The sequence below is a fragment of the Benincasa hispida genome, chromosome 7, assembly GCF_009727055.1.
Source record: "Benincasa hispida cultivar B227 chromosome 7, ASM972705v1, whole genome shotgun sequence".
Classification (NCBI taxonomy): domain Eukaryota; kingdom Viridiplantae; phylum Streptophyta; class Magnoliopsida; order Cucurbitales; family Cucurbitaceae; genus Benincasa; species Benincasa hispida.
The window spans coordinates 1627174-1632572 of record NC_052355.1 but is presented as its reverse complement, the minus strand read 5'-3'; positions in this window follow the sequence as shown (position 1 = coordinate 1632572).

The following is a 5399-nucleotide window of genomic DNA, read 5'->3' as shown; positions in this document are numbered from 1 at the left end:
AAACAAACATTTTTCAAAAACTTAAAAAAGACAATTGTTGTAAGAATATGTTCAAGTCAAATGACAAGTGCCATTTTTCATAAGAAAATAAAAGAAAGGAAATGATTAGGTTGAAAAATAGTATTTTGATTTTTTTTTCTTTTTCTTTTTCTTTCTTTTTTTTTTTTTAGCAAGAAATTTGTATCAAAGATGGAAATTATGACTCAAAGTAGTAACAAGTAAAAAATGCATGATGCTTTTTTTAAAAAATGAATATGTACAAACAAGAACATTGCTTTTAAGAAGAAGTTTTTTTTGTTCAAAAGTCAAAGATGTGTTAGAAATTATTTAAAATTATCTAAAAAGTATGTACAAAATAATGACACGTGATCTTTTCGTTTTGTTTTTTTTTTTTAATGATTGAATATGCAGAAGAATGCTACAATGAAAAAAATAAAACTTGTGAGATATGTATATATATACCATAAACATATAAGAGTGATTGCTTTTTTTTTTTTATTTTTTAAGAAATGAATATGATGCAATGACACACTTTAAGAGTTTATTTAAGAATTAAAAAAAAAATTAGATTTTTTATATATGAAAATACTTGGTAAAATATGTGAAAATAGATGATGCATGATTTTTTTAAAAGAAAAAAAATATGATCAATAAAATTACTTTGAAAAGTTTTTTTTTTTCTTGAAAAAAGATTTTGCTAAAAATATGAAAAATAGATGGTGAAATATGTATAAAAAGATGATGTATGATCTTTTTTTAATTAAAAAAAGTGCAATAACATTACTTTGAAAATATAATTTTTTTGTTCGAAAAACAATTGTTAGAAAAACATGGTAAAATATGTACAAGATGATGCATGATTTTTTTTTTAAGGAAAAAAAATGTGAAACAATAATATTACTAAAGTTTTTTTTAGGTTAGAAAAAAAATAGATTTTGTTAGAAATATGAAAAATATAAATTAAAATATGTACGAGTAAATGATGTGTGATCTTTTTATTTTCTTTTAAGAATTGAAAATGTTGGAAAGGCGTTTTTTTGAAAAAAAAAAAAAAAAGAAAAGCCTCCAAGATTTTATTTGAAATATCAAAATATGTACAACAAAATGAAAGTTTTTTTTTTCAAATTAATTAATTCAAATGAAGAACAATATTTTGATAAACTTTTAAAAAGAATCTAAGAATTTATTTTCAAGGAATGGAAAATATGCTGTAAAATATGTATAAGTGAACAATGTATGAATATTCTTTTTTTAAATGAACAATGAACATTGAAAATCTAGCTATAAAATGTCCTTTTAAAAAAATCAAAGAATTTGCCCTTTTTAGAAAAATAGACTTGAAAATATGTACTATTAAACGATGCATGATTTTTCAAAAAAAATAATACAAAGGGTGATATGACTTCGAAATACTCCTTTTATGAAATAAAAAAAAAACAAAAAATGAAAATATGTTAGAAAATAAGTACAAAAGAGTGATGAAACAACTTTTTCAAAAAAATAAATAAATAGTAATAATAAAAAGGGAGAACCTTACTTTGAAATACTCTTTTTACCAAATCAAAGATAACGAGAATGGTAAATATGTACAATTGAATGTTACCTAATCTTTTTTCTTTTTTAAGAAAATAAGATTTTGGAATAACATTATTTGAAATTTTTTTTTTTTAAAGAATAAAGAGTAAAAGATTTTGTTATAAACATGAAAGTCATAGTTTACAAATATGTATAAGTGAAAGATTTTGTGTGATTTTTTTTATTTTCATTCTTTGTTTTTTTTTTTTTTTTTTTTTAAGATATGCAATATGTCATATTAGGGGAATAAATACCTGTACTACAAACTCTTTTTTCTTTTATAATGACTTTTTTTTTTTTTTTGGTCATATTTGGGGAAAAATAGAGTCACCTGTATTAGCCACCCTGAATAAGTTTGACTGAGTTGAGGGTATTTCATGTAATGCAATGGGAGACAGTAGCTCCTGCACAAGCATCGCCACTCTACTAATCCTCATTCTGAACTTCACGGGTATAGCCTGTGGGGCTTGGTGTACCAGTGTGGTGTGCATTGCAATAAAATATATATACATAAAGAACAATGAACGGCATATATAAAAACAGAAAACAACAAAACATGAACCCACTTAAAGTATGACCCCAGTAGGAGTCGCCAAGCTGTCGCTATCAGGTTGCACCAATAAGAGCGGCCGACATTAATTTCCCAAGAGGAGGAAATGGAGTCATCCACCAGTCTTGATTCAACAGGTGTGATTGGGTACACCAAAATATGCTAAATGGTCTGGAAAATTACTGTTTTTTTCCATGTTATTAATGAAAGACCTTTTTTTTTTTTTTTTAAAAAAAGGAATCTTTTTGTTTTGATTTTTATTTTGATTTTTGCTGGGGGGGACTCACCAGACGATGCATGAAAGGATGGTAGGGGTGGCGATAGATTTCCTTCAGGGTTGCTTAGGGGCTCAGCATGTGGGGTATTGGGATCTTACTGCCATAATTGGGGATATTGTACAATTCAGCTGGTTCGAGGAGGGGGTGGAGGCTCTTGGTCAGCTAGTGAGTCGGGAGGAGATTCAAAAGGCTTTATTCTCGATAAAGTCTGGGAAGGCTCCTGGGTTTGATGGGTTTTCGGTGGATTTTTACAGAGCTGCTTGGAGTCTGGTTGGGGATGATTTTTGTGATGCTGTGCTGAATTTTTTTAGACATGTTACCTACCTGGTGGAGTTAATTCTACTGCTATTACTCTCATCCCAAAGAGGTAGGGAGTTGAACATATGGAGAAGTTTCATCCTATTTCATGTTGCAATGTTGTATATAAGTGTATCTCAAGGATCTTAGCCGAGAGATTGCGGTTGTGGTTGCCTGATTTCATTAGTGGTAATCAATCTGCGTTTGTTCTGCGTAAGTCAATTTTCGATAACATTTTATTGTGTCAAGAGCTCATGGGGAGCTATAAGGAGGGCAGAAGGATGTCGCGTTGTGTGTTAAAGGTAGATCTTCAGAAGATGTACGATTCAGTAAATTGGGATTTTCTATTTGGTGTGTTTTTGGCTATAGGTACACCCCTTCATTTTATTAGTTGGGTGAGGGCTTGTGTTACATCACCGAAGTTCTCTGTGATGATCTTGAAGGGTTTTTTTGTGGTAGGAAAGGTTTGAGGCCAGGGGATCCACTGTCTTCTTTTTTATTTATGATGGTGATAAAGGTCTTGTCTAGGTTATTGAATAAACCTCCTGTGTGGTTTAGGTTCCATGATCAGTGTGAGCGTTTAGGCCTAACTCATTTGGTTTTTGCAGATGATCTGATGATTTTCTGTGCAGCTGAGAGAGATTCTTTGGAGTTTGTGAGGCAGGTCTTGGCAGATTTTGTAGGGCTATTTGGGTTAGTTGCAAATGTTGGGAAGAGCTCCATGTTTGTTGTGGGTGTAGAGTCAAGGGAGGCAAAGGAACTAGATGCGTATATGGGTGTATCTCTTGGTTCGTTGCCTGCTATCTATCTGAGTTTACCTTTATTAGCGGGTCGATTGAGGGCTATGGATTGTGCGCCTTTGATACAGAGGATTACAGCTCGTATTAGAAGCTGGACAGCACGGCCCCTCTCCTTTACTGGGAGGTTGCAGCTTGTTAGGTCTGTTTTACAATCCTTTCAGGTTTTTTGGTCTAGCATCTTCGTGTTGCCTGCGTGTGGAGCCTGTCTCTTATACACATCTAGATGTGTATAAGAGACAGGAGTTAAGTTGGTTGTGCCGAGTGGGGTCGGGTAAAGGGGTACGTAGTAAGTTGTTCCATGTTTTCTGGTGTGCTTCCATATATTACATCTGTCTCTTATACACATCTAGATGTGTATAAGAGACAGGTCGCGGGATCATTTATTTTTTGAGTGTGGGTTTGGGAGAGAGGTGTGATCTAGTGTGTTGCGTCAGTTGGGTTCGACGCATCGGGTGGCTGGTTGGGATGTAGAGTTGAGTTGGTTGTGCCGAGTGGGGTCGGGTAAGGGGGTGCGTAGTAAGTTGTTCCGTGTTTTCTGGTGTGCTTCCATATACTACATCTGGCAGGAGCATAATCGACGGCTGCATGAAGATCGACCGAGGTTGGTGTCTGCTCTAGTTCACCTTATGGTCTCTACTATTCGTGCTTGTGCTACTTCCTGGCGGGTTGACCTTCTTGGTCTTATCTAGTGTGTGTACGGATGTTTTTTCTTTTTGAACTTCATGATATTCTCTATTTTGCTGTAGCCCCTAGTTTGTAGGTTTTGGGTTCTTTTCTCTACCTTTCTCCCGGGTGGTTTGCGTGTTTGCATTTTTGTGTTGGTTTTGTTCTGGTCTTATCCTGTTGGCTTTGTTTTGGTTTCGTTGCCCTGTCTTTACATGTGCTTTGTTGCTTTAATGCCTTGATCCCGGGCTGTGGAATCCCCCTTGTTGTTGTATAGTAATATTACCTATTCTTAAAAAAAAAAAAAAAAAAATTGTATTTTGAATTTAATTTAGCATCGAAAAATAAATTCATCTCACCTCGAAAATATTAGAAAAATCAACACATTGACTTCCTAATCTCTATCATAGAAAAGTTTTTAAAAATATTTCTTTATATATCATCTTCTTATGAAAATTAGGAAAGTCACCATCTTAACCTTTTAATTTCCATCATAGAAAAGTTTTATTTTTTTGAAAAATAATTTTGGAAGATGATTTTAGTTTTTTTTATTTAAAAACCGGCGAAAATAAATCTTATGCAATTTTTTATTTTAAGGAGATGATTATTTATGAAATCAATTTTAATTTGGTTTATTTATTTTTAAATAATTAGGGAAAGAAACACTTTTTAAAAAAACCTTTTTTTTTTAAGGAAAAGGAAAGTTTATGGAATCCAAATTCGTTTTATGTTTGTTATTATTCAAAAAAAAAAAAAATTATGGATGACTTTAAATTTTTTTTTAAAAAAATGCCTTTTATGAAAAGATTTTGTTAATAATGTATATTTTTAACAAATATATTTTTATTACACAAAAATAGAGAATAAAATACATATGTAAAAATTATTATTTTTAATTAAAACTTGGTTTAAAATAAAATATTGACATCAAGTCTTGGCATCTCAAGATATTGACTTTCTTCCTAAAAAATCCAAACATCGGCATCGCGAGTATTCAAGATTCCATCATTAGAAAAGTTTGCTTTTGGGAATCTAGAATTAAATTAAAAAATTAAATTTAAGTACATATCATAGATTGAATATCATTAATAAGAAGGTTTTCAAATAATCAATCTTAGATATTTCTAAAAACCAAACAATAATAATATGAAAATAACATTAATTAAAAGAGAAATAAGAAAACAAAATATTCTGAAGGTTTAATATACAAACAATACATAAATCAAATATGCGCAA